The following is a 16207-nucleotide window of genomic DNA, read 5'->3' as shown; positions in this document are numbered from 1 at the left end:
CATAATAGTGAGAGTCCAGTCCATAGTGGATCTAACATAATAGTGAGAGTCCAGTCCATAGTGGATCTAGCATAATATTGTGAGAGTCCGGTCCATAGTGGATCTAACATAATAGTGAGAGTCCAGTCCATAGTGGATCTAACATAATAGTGAGAGTCCAGTCCATAGTGGATTTAACATAATAATGTGAGAGTCCAGTCCATAGTGGATCTAACATAATAGTGGGAGTCCGGTTCATAGTGGATCTAACATAATAATGTGAGAGTCCAGTCCATAGTGGATCTAAAATAATAGTGGGAGTCCGGTTCATAGTGGATCTAACATAATAGTGAGAGAGTCCAGTCCATAGTGGATCTAACATAATAATGTAAGAGTCCTGTCCATAGTGGATCTATCATAATATTGTGAGAGTCCAGTCCATAGTGGATCCAACATAATAATGTGAGAGTCCAGTCCATAGTGGATCTAACATAATATTGTGAGAGTCCAGTCCATAGTGGATCTAACATAATAATGTGAGAGTCCAGTCCATAGTGGATCTAACATAATAATGTGAGAGTCCAGTCCATAGTGGATCTAACATAATAGTGGGAGTCCGGTTCATAGTGGATCTAACATAATAGTGAGAGAGTCCAGTCCATAGTGGATCTAACATAATAATTTAAGAGTCCTGTCCATAGTGGATCTAACATAATATTGTGAGAGTCCAGTCCATAGTGGATCTAACATAATAGTGTGAGAGTCCTATCCATAGTGGATCTAACATAATAGTGTGAGAGTCCAGTCCATAGTGGATCTAACATAATAGTGTGAGAGTCCAGTCCATAGTGGATCTAACATAATAGTGAATGTCCAGTCCATAGTGGATCTAGCATAATATTGTGAGAGTCCAGTCCATTGTGGATCTAACATAATAGTGTGAGAGTCCAGTCCATAGTGGATCTAACATAATAGTGAGAGTCCAGTCCATAGTGGTTCAAACATAATAGTGTGAGAGTCCAGTCCATAGTGGATCTAACATAATAAAATGGTTAACTTAACTTAACTTAAACAAAAGTACACTGCAAAAACTGAAATCTAAGTAAGATGAAATATCTCAAATAAGGGTGATATTTGCTTATTTTCTGTCTGATAAGATCATTCTTCTCAATAAGCAGATTTTATGTTAGAGTGTTTTACTTGTTTTAAGTGTTTTGGTCCTAAATGATCTCAGTAAGATATTACAGCTTGTTGCTGAGATTTGATGACCTATATTGAGTAAAACATGCTTGAAACTAGAATATCAACTGTTGCAAAGCTGTGTCATCAACACTCACAAGTATAAAACTACTTTTTTAAAGTAACATTTTCTTACTTCAAGCATGAAAACAAAAAATCCTGACTTTGACACAATTGTGTCTCATAATTAAAACAGATGACAGCTAAATGGACTTTGCTGTTTTATTTCCAATGCAACAATAGAAAACAGGTACTCATATAGTAGTACAGTTGGCACAGTACAGTAAACTGACAGTTAATATTTAAACATTTAACATTTCAAACAATTTTGAACAGAAATAGTTCATGCACATTCAGATAAATTTCTCAAAATTAGAATTAAAAAAATGTTGGCCGGGGGCCGGGCTGTATATATGCGCACTAATTGACTGAAAGAGCACGCACTTGACGCGATGATGTCATGTTATCCATGGAAAAATGAATTTTTAGACCACATGATTTGCCTGAGCGGCTAGGAGACCCCGAGAGTAACAAGCGCTTGCCTTGTTGTCTTTCCATTAAGAACAATAAATTAGTTTTTAGTATAAGTTTGCTGGTTTCAAGAAATGTAATGCCGAGCGCATATCATTATGTCAAGATAATGGCACTAGCAATTACTTCATTTAAGTATATTTTTCAACATATTGAGCAAAAATGTCTCTTTTTTTTTCTACCAAGAAAAGTGCACTTGTTATTAGTGAGAATATACTTATTTTAAGCTATTTTGTGGGTTCATTGAGGTTATCTAATTTTACTTAATTTGGAAAGTCTTGACAAGGCAAATTTTCTTGTTCTATTGGCAGATAATTTTGCTTATTTTAAATAAAATACCCCTCATTTTTGTATTTTCTTTTCTTGTTTTTGAACACTGACTTTTTGCAGTGTAGAGTTGCGTCACATTTACATTTACCATGAATTGACTAATGTGGAACAAAGCCCCCTTCCCTGATAAAAATCCTCATAGAATGGGCAGCAAGGTGTGGTGAAATGTGTCCTCTGCACCCTTGTTCACCCCCTGGGAGGTGAGGGGTGTTACCATTTAGTGGTTAATTGTACGGAATATGTACTGTACTGTGCAATCTACTAATACAAGTTTCAATCAATCAAACTTGTTATGTAAACAAGTTAACTATTGTAATGTATCAATAAACAAATATCGGTTTAAATACATCAAGAAAAAATGGAATACATAAACATATCAACTATTTAAAAAATATATTAATTAAATGATACTGTTTTAGAAATTACAATATAATAATAACATACTTTAATAACAATAAATAATATATTTTTAATTGTCATTATTGAGTCCCTTGCAGGTTCTTGTTTGAATCATTTGGCTGTTGTGATTACAGATGACTTCTTACATAGGGGGCGCTGTCGGACCACCCTACACAACAAACCCCCCCCTTGCCCCCCCCCCCCCCCCCCCCTCTTCTTGCCACTTGGTGGCGAGAGATTGTTTATTTGGGTCAAATAGTCAGTTATCTCAGCCAGAAAGAAAGGGGGTAAAAAAGAGGGCGGGCGTCTTCCACCCCAAAAATCCTCACCCTTTTTCCTTCCCACTTTTTTTTTTTTTTTTTTTTCCCACCGCCCTCCCCATGCAGGCCCCTCCATTTTAGGTCTCAGCCATTTAACCAGTCAGCGACAATCAGAGCTGACAGAGCGACGGGAAACAATCGAGGCGGGGTCATAGGAGGGGTGACCTCAGGGGAGGGTTATTTTTCTGGGTAAGGGGGGCCGGGGGGGCGCCACCCTGGTGCAGGACCGTGCAGGGTCCCCCCCCCCCCGCCCGCCTGCTCCTTTGTTGCGCTCGGCCAGTGAGAAAATGGGAGCACTTGAGTTCTCCTCTGCAGCCAACTTTGCCCGCCGCTCACCTTTGCTTACTTTCTTGCTCCCTATTGTTTGTCCCTTTGTCCCGTAGAGACTTTCTGGGTGGGGGAGGGGAGATTGATAAAGTGACTGATGGGCCACTTTTTGGCCCATTTTCCGGTCTTCCCTTTTTACTGGGAGATTCCGCGGTGACACTCGCTGATTGACAGTGGGCGTAGACACTTTGGGGGTGTACACATTTTTTTTCGGGGGACGAGTTATGGGGGCTTTCCTCACTATGAGTGTGAGGAGGCGGGAGTTGGCGGCGAGGGGGTGTCTCGGACTAAGGGGTACGGTGGGGGTGGGGCGCCGACTCATCCTCTCGCCCGCTCCGTGACAGTTTGGAGGTTCTCGCCGGCCCTTTTTTTTTTCTGTTTGGTTAGTCTGCAAAACTGGGTTCCCACGTGAAAGTGCGGCGGCCGACCGTTGGGCGTCACAGCGGTCCGAACGCGGCGACGAGACGGACGTCTTCCCGAGACTGACAGCTGGGCTCAGAGGGCAGACGCTCACTGGTTCCCATGCGAGGGCACCCGATAACTGACCTCGTGACACTTGTTTACTAGGATGGCGAAAACATGTTACACTGTACTAGCCTTCTTTCAACGTTGTTGATTAAACCCTATTTCTGTATCCATGACAATCAGGGTGGGACCAAAAATGGGTTTTTATTGGTTAACCCGGGGCTCAGCAACTCGCAGTTTTAGAGCCGTTTAGCGCCAATTTCAGCGATCTTTGAACTCGTCGTAGTTTGTTTACATGTACAACTTTGTCCGACGCTGCCACAGAAAGACGTGTTTTATGCCACGCCTTCTTTGTCTCATTTTGTCCACCAAACATTTTATACTGTGCGTGAACTGTATGAACCTTATGACACTCGTTTACTAGGATGGTGAAAACATGTTACACTGTACTAGCCTTCTTTCAACGTTGTTGATTAAACCCTATTTCTGTATCCATGACAATCAGGGTGGGACCAAAAATGGGTTTTTATTGGTTAACCCGGGGCTCAGCAACTCGCGGTTTTAGAGCCGTTTAGCGCCAATTTCAGCGATCTTTGAACTCGTCGTAGTTTGTTTACATGTACAACTTTGTCCGACGCTGCCACAGAAAGACGTGTTTTATGCCACGTCTTCTTTGTCTCATTTTGTCCACCAAACATTTTATACTGTGCGTGAACTGTATGAACCTTATGACACTCGTTTACTAGGATGGTGAAAACATGTTACACTGTACTAGCCTTCTTTCAACGTTGTTGATTAAACCCTATTTCTGTATCCATGACAATCAGGGTGGGACCAAAAATGGGTTTTTATTGGTTAACCCGGGGCTCAGCAACTCGCGGTTTTAGAGCCGTTTAGCGCCAATTTCAGCGATCTTTGAACTCGTCGTAGTTTGTTTACATGTACAACTTTGTCCGACGCTGCCCCAGAAAGACGTGTTTTATGCCACGCCTTCTTTGTCTCAGTTTGTCCACCAAACATTTTATACTGTGCGTGAACTGTATGAACCTCATGACACTTGTTTACTAGGATGGCGAAAACATGTTACACTGTACTAGCCTTCGTTTAACGTTGTTGATTAAACCCTATTTGTGTATCCATGACAATCAGGGTGGCACCAAAAATGGGTGGCAGGTCAGTTTTTTAGTGGTAAATCCGGGAGTCATCAACTTGCGGTTTTAGAGCCGTTTAGCGCCGCCCAAGTGGCTCCCTGGACCTCTTTCAGAAAATGGGGAAAAAAAAGAAAATATTTTGTTTTGATATATTTTCTGTAGGAGGACAAACATGACACAAACCTTCCTAATTATTAGAAATCCCACTGTTTATGTTATACATGCTGCACTGATGAGAGTATTTGGCAAGCACCGTTTTGTCCTACTAATTTCCGCGATCCTTGAACTCGTCGTAGTTTGTTTACATGTACAACTTTGTCCGACGCTGCCACAGAAAGACGTGTTTTATGCCACGCCTTCTTTGTCTCATTTTGTCCACCAAACATTTTATACTGTGCGTGAACTGTATGAACCTCTTGACACTTGTTTACTAGGATGGCGAAAACATGTTACACTGTACTAGCCTTCGTTCAACGTTGTTGATTAAACCCCATTTCTGTATCCATGACAATCAGGGTGGGACCAAAAATGGGTGGCAGGTCAGTTTTTTATCGGTTAACCCGGGAGTCAGCATATCGTGGTTTTAGAGCCGTTTAGCGACGCCCTAGTGGCTCCCTGGACCTCTTTCAGAAAATGGGAAAAAAACTATATTTTTTATTTTGATATATTTTCTGTAGGAGGACAAACATGACACAAACCTTCCTAATTGTAAGAAATCCAACAGTTTATGTTATACATGCTGCACTGATGAGAGTATTTGGCAAGCACCGTTTTGCCCTACTAATTTCCGCGATCCTTGAACTCGTCGTAGTTTGTTTACATGTACAACTTTGTCCTACGCTGCCTCAGAAAGATATGGTTTATGCCACGCCTTCTTTGTCTCATTTTGTCCACCAAACATTTTATGCTGTGCGTGAACTGTACTGAGCTTTGTTGATTTTATTGATTTGCTGGAGTGCTTATCAGGCATATTTGGTCAATCTATGACTGCAAGCTAATCGATTTTAATATTCTATTTAGGCTAGCTGTATGTACATATTGCATCATTATGCCTCATGCGTAGGTATATTTGAGCTCATTTAATATCATTTTCTTATGTCTTCTGTGTATTTAATTTATATTTGCATGTCTTATGACACATTATCTGTATGTAATATTGGCTGCATTTCTCATAGTTGTTTGTGTGCCGTGTTGTTCCAGACCACAGCAAACGTTACCCAGCTCCCAAAGATTATTATAAATCCGTTAATAGAAGACAGCCTGCCATTTTATTAAACTTGAACACACATTTATACTTATAAGACTTTTAATGTCATTTTGATAGTAGGCTAATATAGCTAATATAGACACTTACATCATGTGTTGTCTTCATTATAACACTTATATAAGACTTTTAAAGTCATTTTGATAGTAGGTTAATATAGCTAATATAGATACTTACATCATGTGTTGCCTTCATTATAACACTTATATAAGATTTTTTGTATTTTTGGTCCTATATGGCTCTTTCAACATTTTGGGTTGCCGACCCCTGGGTTAACTGATCAGTATCGGCCGGATTGTGTAAAAAAAAAAGAAAGAAGATGTAATCGCCATTGCCGAATAATGCCTTTCAATGGCGATCAAAAAACACTGATCCACTCTGTCTGATACTTTTGTCCCCCGACTGACAGGCGGCAACCAGCTAAGTGTGCAGCTCCCAGTTGGTCGCTACATCTGTAAGTGCAAGTTAAAACTCTACTATGCAAAGCCAAAGGCATTTATCAACAACACCCAGAAACGCCGCCGGCTTCGCTGGGCCCGAGCTCATCCAAGATGGACTGATGCAAAGTGGAAAAGTGTTCTGTGGTCTGACGAGTACACATTTCAAATTGTTTTTGGAAACTGTGGACGTCGTGTCCTCCGGAACAAAGAGGAAAAGAACCATCCGGATTGTTATAGGCGCAAAGTGTAAAAGCCAGCATGTGTGATGGTATGGGGGTGTATTAGTGCCCAAGACATGGGTAACTTACATATCTGTGAAGGCACCATTAATGCTGAAAGGCAACATATGTTTTTTTCATGGACGCCCCTGCTTATTTCAGCAAGACAATGCCAAGCCACGTGTTACAACAGCGTGGCTTCGTAGTAAAAGAGTGCGGGTACTAGACTGGCCTGCCTGTAGTCCAGACCTGTCTCCAATGGAAAATGTGTGGTGCATTATGAAGCCTAAAATAGCACAAGGGAGACCCCCGGACTGTTGAACAACTTAAGCTGTACATCAGGGGTGTTAAACGTAAGGCCCGTGGGCCGGATCAGGCCCGTGAACAGGTTTTATCCGGCCCGCGGGATGAGTTTACTAAGTATAAAAATGAGCCGAAATTTTTGAATGAAAGAAACTGCTGTTTTAATTGTGTCCACTAGATGTCACAATAGCAATTATTTGTGTCTTTCTAGATTATGCTACATATGTAAAAAAAATTTAAAAAATATACCACACGATGTAAGCAAACTACATAAATAACATCCTGTAATTTGATTTTTATATACTTGTTTTAATAATAATAATAATAATAATAGATTGTATTTGTAAAAAGCACTGTACATTGAGTAAACAACCTCAAAGTGCTACAGTGTATTAAAAAAATAAAATAAAATAAATAAATAAATTAGAAAAAATAAAAAGATAATTTAAAAAAATAAAAACTAGAACAGCCAAATAGCTAAAACTAGTATGCATATATCTATAAAAAAAAAAAAGGCTTTTTTAAAAAGAAGGGTTTTAAGCCTTTTTTAAAAGCATCCACAGTCTGTGGTGCCCTCAGGTGGTCAGGGAGAGCGTTCCACAGACTGGGAGCAGCGGAGCAGAAAGCCCGGTCTCCCATTGTTCACTGAAGTTGTCTTTATTTTTAAGTTATCGTGCCGTGATTTCACCAGTCCGGCCCACTTGGGAGTAGATTTTTCTCCATGTGGCCCCCCCATCTAAAATGAGTTTGACACCCCTGCTGTACATCAAGCAAGAATGGGAAAGAATTCCACCTGAAAAGCTTCAAAAATGTGTCTCGTCAGTTCCCAAACCTTTACTGAGTGTTGTTAAAAGGAAAGGCCATGTAACACAGTGGTAAAAATGCCCCTGTGACATTTTTTTTGCAATGTGTTGCTGCCGTTTAATCACAAGTTAATGATTATTTGGAAAAAAAAATGGTAACATTAAATATCTTGTCTTTGCAGTCTATTCAATTGAATATAAGTTCAAAAGGATTTGCAAATTATTGTATTCTGTTTTTATTTACCATTTACACAACGTGACAACTTCACTGCATTTGGGTTTTGTACATGAATTCTTAGTCACTTTTGCATATTAGTGGCAATGTCACGTATAATTCTGAGAGGGAGGAACAGGTCGTGACGCGGTCGTCGCTCTCATGTCGGGGGCCATTTGTTAAGTAAATGAAATGTAATTGCTGCTTTAATCCGGTGGAAAATGTCAAACTTGGTAGACTTCATCCCGCCCCGAAATATCAAACCAATACGCATAATTAGGGGTCACGGCCGGACCAATTAAAACGGTATCCCTTGTTCTCCGCCGGCCTGGTGGCGAATGTACGATGATTTCATAATTTAAGTCTTGTATGGATGATTGATTGGGGATGGGAGGGGAGGCATTCCTGGGAGGAGGGGATGGATGGATGGAAGGATGGATGGATGGAGGGGAAAGTATGGGGGGGGGTGGGGGGGGGCGGGTCTCCCCTCTAGCAAGTGCAGAGACGGGAGGGGGGGGGGGACGGGACAGATGGCGGACAGAGCGAGTCCCAGTTTTCACCTGCGGCCCCATGGGAAAAATCTGCCTCCCTCGCACGTGCGCCGACGCAAGAGGCCCTGGAATGCTTCGGGAAAAAAAAAAAAAAAAAAAAAAAAAAAAGGAAGGCCGGATTCCGAGAAGGGGGCGTGAAGAAGCGGGTCAGAGGAATAACCGTCTGAGAAAAGTTGAAGAGTAACATGGGGGGGAGAGGAGAGGATTAGGAGAAAATGGAGGCAGTTATAAAGAGAGGGAGACAAAAATCAATGAAGGAGGAGAAACAGCGGGGAAGCCTTCACACCGTTCAGAGCGTTTGACGGATACTTTCCGACTGACAGGCAGATGCCTCTCGCTCTCCCTTTCCCCTCCGCCGCCATCGCCTTCCTCGCCGCAATGTCGTCGTCGCCTTCCCCTCCTTGCCCCGCACCACCCTCCCTGGCTGTTGGCTGATACAGATGGCGCTTTTGAGCTCTGTGAATGGGGTCAGGCCGGGTCGGGCGGGAGAGTGGGGGCGGGGGGACGGCCGGGTGGGGCGTGCATGGGAGGACCAGACAATAATGTAACGATTCGGCCGCCCCCCCCCCCCCCCCCCCCCCCGCCCTTGCCCCGGCCCCTCTCAGACCAGCAGGGCCATGGAGGAGAGTGAAAGTAAACAATGGTCCACGGCTGAGGGGGTCAGTGGGAGGGGAAAGAGCTGTGTTGAGGGTAAAAAAGGGGGGTGCTCGTCGGGTGGGGTCCTGTCTCCCAGGGTCTTGACACGGGGGTGGAAATGTGCGTTTCAAAAATGTGTTTGTGAGAACAGGCTGGGTTCTCGGGGGGGGGGGGCGCCAAGGAGGTCACAAGGTAGCGACGCAACACTGTTGGCATGTTGTCTACTTTGTCATCCACAGGTACAGTGTTTTATATCGTGTATTATATTCACATGATATCTTCTCAAGGGACAGTACTCCTAAAAAAAAAAACCAAGCCCTGATCTACAAAACCCCCCCAAAAAACAGTGAAGTTTGCACGTAAATAAAAACAGAATACAATGATTTGCAAATCCTTTTCAACTTATTTTCAATTGAATAGACTGCAAAGACAAGATATTTCACGTTCACGCTGAGAAACATTTTTTTTTTTAGAATTTAATGGCAGCAAAACATTGCAAAAAAGTTGTCAAAGGGGCATGTTCACCACTGTGTTACATGGCCTTTCCTTTTAACGACACTCAGTAAACGTTTGGGAACTGAAGAGACACATTTTTGAAGTGGAATACTTTCCCATTCTTGCTTGATGTACAGCTTAAGTTGTTCAACAGTCTGGGGGTCTCCGTTGTCGTATTTGAAACTAAATAATGCGCCACACATTGTCATTGGAAAACAGGTCTGGACTACAGGCAAGCCAGTCTAGTACCCACACTCTTTTACTACGAAGCCACACTGTTGTAACACGTGGCTTGGCGTTGTTTTGCTGAAATAAGCAGGGGCGTCCATGATAACGTTGCTTGGATGGCAATATATGTTGCTCCAAAACCTGTATGTACCTTTCAGCATTAATGGTGCCTTCACAGATGTGTAAGTTACCCATGTCTTGGGCACTAATACACCCCCATACCATCACACATGCTGCCTTTTACACTTTGCGCCGATAACAATCCGGATGGTTCTTTTCTTCTTTGGTCCGGAGTACACGACGTCCACAGTTTCTGAAAACAATTTGAAATGTGGACTTGTCTGACCACAGAACACTTTTACACTTTGCATCAGTCCATCTTAGATGATTCCTGGGTGTTGTTGATAAATGCCTTTCGCTCTGCATAGTAGAGTTTTAACTTGCACTTACAGATGTAGCGACAAACTGTAGTTGCCCACAGTGGTTTTCTGAAGTGTTCCTGAGCCCATGTGGTGATATCCTTTACACACTGATGTGGCTTTTTGATGCAGGACCGCCTGAAGGATCGAAGGTCACAGGCATTGCCGATTACGTGCAGTGATTTCTCAAGATTCTCTGAACCCTAAATAAATGAATTGTTGAATCTGAGCTGTCTCTCGTCACCTTCTACAACAAGCAGGTAGTGCGTATATCTTCCTCCAATTTAACTGATGTGTCTCACAACCTACACAGCTATTTTCAGGTTTTAAGTCCCAAGAGGCAAAACAAACCCTAACCCTAACCCCAAAACAAAACGGTACATATGCGGTTTTGTCCCAGCTGCCATCACAGACAAGTGATGGGTTAGGGTTAACCTAACCCTAAAGCCTAACCCAAACCCCAACCCTAACCCTAACCCTAACCCCAAACCCAACCCTGACCTTAACCCTAACCCTAACCCTAACCCTAATCCTAACCCTAATCCAAAAGGGAAAACAAAATGGTACATATGCAGTTTTGTCCCAGCTGCCATCACAGACAAGTGACGGGTTAGGGTTAACCTAACCCTAAAGCCTAACCCAAACCCAAACCCCAACCCTAACCCTAACCCTAACCCTAACCCCAAACCCAACCCTGACCTTAACCCTAACCCTAGCCCTAATCCTAACCCTAATCCAAAAGGGAAAACAAAATGGCACATATGCAGTTTTGTCCCAGCTGCCATCACAGACGAGTGACGGGTAAGGGTTAACCTAACCCTAACCCTAACCCTAACCCAAACCTAACCCTAACCCTAACCCTAACCTCAAAACAAAACGGTATATATGCAGTTTTGTCCTAGCTGCCATCACAGACAAATGATGGGTTAGGGTTAACCTAACCCTAAAGCCTAACCCCAACCCCAACCCTAACCCTAACCCTAACCCTAACCCCAAATCCAACCCTGACCTTAACCCTAACCCTAACCCTAATCCTAACCCTAATCCAAAAGGGAAAACAAAATGGTACATATGCAGTTTTGTCCCAGCTGCCATCACAGACGAGTGATGGGTTAGGGTTAACCTAACCCTAACCCTAACCCTATTCCTAAACCTAACCCTAACCCTAACTCTAAACCTAACCCTAGCCCTAACCCTAACCAACTCTCTTTCTTTATGCCTAACCCTAACCCTAATCCTAACCCTAACTCTAATCGCAACCCTAACCCCAACCCCAACCCTAACCCTAACCCTAACCCTAACCCTAACCAAGTTCTAGTCAGTCTTACCCATATTTGTTTTGGTGTAGTTTATTCTTTTGGTTATGGTATTTTATTCTGGCTTGTCCCAAATCTTATCTCATTTGTAAAAATATTTTGTACCATTTTCATGGGGAACTTTGAGTACCATTTTTTCCTGGACCATAAGGCGCACCAGATTATAAGGCGCATTAAAGGGGTCATATATTTTGTTATTTTTCTTTAAAATATAAAAGACTTCCTCGTGGTCTACATAACATGTGATGGTGGTTCTTTGGTCCAAATGTTGCACAGGTGATGTTTTACAGAACATCTTCAAGTCGCTTTCTGACAGTCTCTTCAGGACTCATGCAGATCCCAAATACAGATCAGCAGGTACCAGAAGGTAAGAAAAGTTGATTTTGCATAATATTGTGGAACAAAACGCCAGATAATATGTCTTACCTTATACACACACCATAATAATACTCCTATGTTGAAGCACAGTACAATCCATCAAGCGGTGTGGCTTCATAGTTTACCAAAGTCCTACTAAAAACATTTTGATAGATTTTTGAGTGCCGTGTGTAATGTTCTATATTTTCAATGGAACATATAAAATGTCTGTATTGTTTACTGGCGTCATATTGCAGTCTACATGTGTATATTATGTGTGACTGCCATCTACTGGCCACACTTATCATTTCACCATGTACAAAATAAAATAGCTTCGAGGTCAGTAAGCACAACCAAAAATTGTGCCGGGTTATAAGGCGCACTGTTGAGTTTTGAGAAAATGAAAGGATTTTAAGTTCGCCTTATAGTCCTAAAAATACGGTACATGTACAATTTTAAAAACTTACCAATGTTTGTAATGCTTGTTATGTGATAGGTCTTTGTTTTGAATGTCTAAAATTGTACTTTTTTCTGTCCTGATCTTGCTGGCTGCAAAACAAGTTTTACCTTCAGGTGCTTGTATAGTAACCTAAGCTAACCTAACCTAAGAGTACAACAAAAATTGAAAAACGTTTTTTTGGGGGGTTTTTTTTTGGAGCTCGCAACCTTTCTGTAAGGTTTATTGTGCTTTTGCTCCTTAAAGCGTTTAAAAGCCTTACACTTACAACGCTATTAGCGGTCAACAGTTGATGCTAATAGGCTGCAATTGCCTTGTTCATGTTTAATTCTGCAAATTCTACCATCCAGTAAGGTTGAATGGGGAAAAGTGCAGATTAAAGTCTAACAATTGCAAGAATCCATTCTAATATTAATGCATCGCAACAAATCCTGTGTTAAAAATGCATGATTTGTTCAAATCTCACTATCTGTTTTTGTTATCCACTTCCAATGGATGGTTTCACGGACTGTGGTGTGTGGTTGCCATCTGTGCGCTGGCAGAATGTGCCCGAGTGCAATTGGAAAGGGACGGACTAGCGCGACAGTTGACACGTGGCTAAGCAGCTAAAATGCTCTAATTGTCCCGGAAAACCTGGAATTACGGGAAATCTGGGATTTTTTTGGAATTTGTCAAGAGAAAGCCGGAGATTCACGAATAGGCTGAACAGTTTGAAGTTGGAACGGTTTGAATCGGGTGACAAATGTGGAAGGTAGAGCGCGCCAAATGCTGGAAAGAAGTAGAAAAACTAGATTAGGCAATTCCTGGAGTTTAAATGTTTCAATGCTGAAGTTGAACTGAAATCCACAATTCCTGAACAGGCTGAATATTTTGAAGTTGGAACCGTTTGAATCAGATGAAAATTGTGGGAATTATGGAACTTTGAAGACTGTCCCATTGATTTAAATGGGAATTTCCCCCCAAAATTTGATTTTTTTTTGGGAAAATGGTAAAAACTTTAATGTTCTGATTGAGTTGAATTGGTTGGTGTTGAAATGTTTCAAATCGGTCGAGAAATGTTAAAGTAGAAATATGTTGAATTGAGGAATGGTATTATGGAATTCCTGGAATTTCGGGAAATCATGGAATTTTTTTTATAATTGTTGAAGTAGAACACACAATTCCTGAACAGGCTGAATATTTTGAAGTTGGAACAGTTTGAATCAGATGAAAATTGTGGGAATTATGGAACTTTGAAGAATGTCCCATTGATTTAAATGGGAATTTCCCCCAAAAATTTGATTTTTTTGGGGGGGAAAATGGTAAAAACTTGAATGTTCTGATTGAGTTGAAATGGTTGGTGTTGAAATGTTCCAAATCGGTCGAGAAATGTTAAAGTAGAAATATGTTGAATTGAGGAATGGTATTACGGAATTCCTGGAATTTCGGGAAATCATGGAATTTTTTTTATAATTGTTGAAGTAGAGCACACAATTCCTGAACAGGCTGAATATTTTGAAGTTGGAACAGTTTTAATCAGATGAAAATTGTGGGAATTATGGAACTTTGAAGAATGTCCCATTGATTTAAATGGGAATTTCCCCCAAAAATTAGATTTTTTGGGGGAAAATGGTAAAAACTTGAATGTTCTGAATGAGTTGAAATGGTTGGTGTTGAAATGTTTCAAATCGGTCGAGAAATGTTGAAGTAGTAACATGTTGAATTGAGGAATGGTATTACGGAATACCTGGAATTTCGGGATAGCTGGGAATTTTTTCCATTTCAGAAAACAACGTAGTTTTTTGTCCTGATTAATAGGAATGTTTTGACGGTGGAACGGTTGAAGTGGGTCGACAAATGTGGGAGGAGTGGTCACCAGAAAAAAGGGTGGAAATAGGGCTTTGGAAAAACAGGAATTCTGGAAAATCCTGGAATTTGTTTTCACTTGGAAAAAGGGTAGTTTAAATTTCCGAAATGATGGAATGTGTTGAAGGTGGAATGGGTTTGAATAGGTGGAAAATTTTGGAAAATGGCCAATTCATTTTGAATGGGAAAAATGTCCCGGAAAACCTAGAAATTCTGAGGAATCTGGGAATTTGTGGAATCTGGGAATTTGTAGAATTTGTGGAATTTGTGGAATTTTTGGAATTTGTCAAGGGATATCCAGCGATTCCCGAATAGGCTGAACAGTTTGAAGTTGGAACGGTTTGAATCGGGTGAAAAATGTGGAAGTAGAGCACACAATTCCCAAACAGGCTGAATATTTTGAAGTTGGAACAGTTTTAATCAGATGAAAATTGTGGGAATTATGGAACTTTGAAGAATGTCCCATTGATTTAAATGGGAATTTCCCCCCAAAATTTGATTTTTTGGGGGGAAAATGGTAAAAACTTGAATGTTCTGATTGAGTTGAAATGGTTGGTGTTGAAATGTTCCAAATCGGTCGAGAAATGTTAAAGTAGAAATATGTTGAATTGAGGAATGGTATTATGGAATTCCTGGAATTTTGGGAAATCCTGGAATTTGTTTTATAATTGTTGAAGTAGAGCATACAATTCCTGAACAGGCTGAATATTTTGAAGTTGGAACAGTTTGAATCAGATGAAAATTGTGGGAATTATGGAGATTTGAAGAATGTCCCATTGATTTAAATGGGAATTTACCCCCAAAATTTGATTTTTTTTGGGGAAAATGGTAAAAACTTGAATGTTCTGATTGAGTTGAATTGGTTGGTGTTGAAATGTTCCAAATCGGTCGAGAAATGTTAAAGTAGAAATATGTTGAATTGAGGAATGGTATTATGGAATTCCTGGAATTTCGGGAAATCCTGGAATTTTTTTTTATAATTGTTGAAGTAGAGCACACAATTCCTGAACAGGCTGAATATTTTGAAGATGGAACAGTTTGAATCAGATGGAAATTGTGGGAATTATGGAACTTTGAAGAATGTCCCATTGATTTAAATGGGAATTTCCCCCCAAAATTTTATTTTTTTGGGGGGAAAATGGTAAAAACTTGAATGTTCTGATTGAGTCGAAGGGGTTGGTGTTGAAATGTTCCAAATCGGTCGAGAAATGTTAAAGTACAAATATGTTGAATTGAGGAATGGTATTATGGAATTCCTGGAATTTCGGGAAATCCTGGAATTGTTTTTATAATTGTTGAAGTAGAGCACACAATTCCTGAACAGGCTGAATATTTTGAAGTTGGAACAGTTTGAATCAGATGAAAATTGTGGGAATTATGGAACTTTGAAGAATGTCCCATTGATTTAAATGGGAATTTCCCCCAAAAATTTGATTTTTTGGGGGGGAAAATGGTAAAAACTTGAATGTTCTGATTAAGTTGAAATGGTTGGTGTTGAAATGTTCCAAATCGGTCGAGAAATGTTAAAGTAGAAATATGTTGAATTGAGGAATGGTATTATGGAATTCCTGGAATTTCGGGAAATCCTGGAATTTGTTTTATAATTGTTGAAGTAGAGCATACAATTCCTGAACAGGCTGAATATTTTGAAGTTGGAACAGTTTTAATCAGATGAAAATTGTGGGAATTATGGAACTTTGAAGAATGTCCCATTGATTTAAATGGGAATTTCCCCCCAAAATTTGATTTTTTTTGGGGAAAATGGTAAAAACTTGAATGTTCTGATTGAGTTGAAATGGTTGGTGTTGAAATGTTTCAAATCGGTCGAGAAATGTTAAAGTAGTAACATGTTGAATTGAGGAAAGGTATTACGGAATTCCTGGAATTTCGGGAAATCCTGGAATTTTTTTTATAATTGTT

The sequence above is a fragment of the Entelurus aequoreus genome, linkage group LG11 (assembly GCF_033978785.1).
Source record: "Entelurus aequoreus isolate RoL-2023_Sb linkage group LG11, RoL_Eaeq_v1.1, whole genome shotgun sequence".
NCBI classification, from domain to species: Eukaryota; Metazoa; Chordata; class Actinopteri; order Syngnathiformes; family Syngnathidae; genus Entelurus; species Entelurus aequoreus.
The sequence above is the reverse complement of the archived record's forward strand: the minus strand, read 5'-3'. Positions refer to the sequence as shown.